Below are 942 nucleotides of genomic sequence, written 5' to 3' on the forward strand. Positions count from 1 at the left end.
AGTCTTTATGTCACAAATAGCTATTAAAGAACACAATACAAATGCATGCACATTGAAATGCACCATCCCCTTTAGCATTAATGTGAAATCTTTCGTGACAACATCTTGTCAAAGTATGAGTAACTTGAGCATGAATACATTTCAAACATGCTGCATGTGTATAGTTAGAAGTGCCAGCCTGCCCTGGTATAATTGCCAGTTTTGCACCATTCCAAGATTGCTGCCTCTGGAGTCAGTTTGTTAATGGTGTGCCATGTTGCTGTGGATAAGGTTTGCTGTGTTGCTTTACTCCATCTTCCCTAGCAGGGTTCGTACCATTGAGAGGGGTTTCACTTTCCCATCCTCAAAAGAAAAGAAACAAGAAGCCATAGGTGACAATTCTCCGTGAAGTATTATATATTGCAACAAAAAGAAGTAGCCATTGGCGACAATTCTCTGTGAAGTGTGATAAATCGAACCAAGAAAAATTGTTTAAACGCGCGTCGGCTCAGCCATCTTAAGACGCAACAACCAATCAGAGATGCGAAATGCCGACACGTGACGCGGGATTTGCATGCAGTCTAAACAACGGGGAAGGGCGCGCGATTCCCGAAATATTTTTGCGTCAATATTCAGCGCCGTGTTTCAAGAGATTAATACCGGGAAACAATTTCTTTTCTTGTTTTGAACGCATAAACATGCATTTACGCTAATGTAGTATGATTCAGGGTTACTTTTTTTTTACCTGCCATGGCCAGATTATCTAAAGATGTGTGTATTGTGTGTACAATCTACAGAAAGAGAAATCAGATCAGGTCCGATCATCCGATTTTCACGTTTCGGTTTTTTGGACTCGGTTCATGAACGTATTTTGGTTTGGCTCCTGGAATGTGCTCCCGGGACTGTCTACAGGGAACACTCGCACATTCGCGGTGTATCAGGACAGCGCGACTGGTCGGCATT

At 42.5% G+C, this 942-nt stretch overlaps 1 protein-coding gene across 2 annotated transcripts in view; it reads left to right on the forward strand.

Annotated features, from left to right (window-relative positions):
- Nucleotides 1-942, forward strand: part of LOC109464407 (secretory carrier-associated membrane protein 1-like) — a 16,749-nt gene that overhangs the window by 8,393 nt on the left and 7,414 nt on the right. The gene's annotated exons all lie outside the window — the stretch shown is intronic.

Source organism: Branchiostoma belcheri, unplaced genomic scaffold (genome assembly GCF_001625305.1).
Source record: "Branchiostoma belcheri isolate BF01 breed outbred unplaced genomic scaffold, Haploidv18h27 scaffold138, whole genome shotgun sequence".
Taxonomy (NCBI): Eukaryota; Metazoa; Chordata; class Leptocardii; order Amphioxiformes; family Branchiostomatidae; genus Branchiostoma; species Branchiostoma belcheri.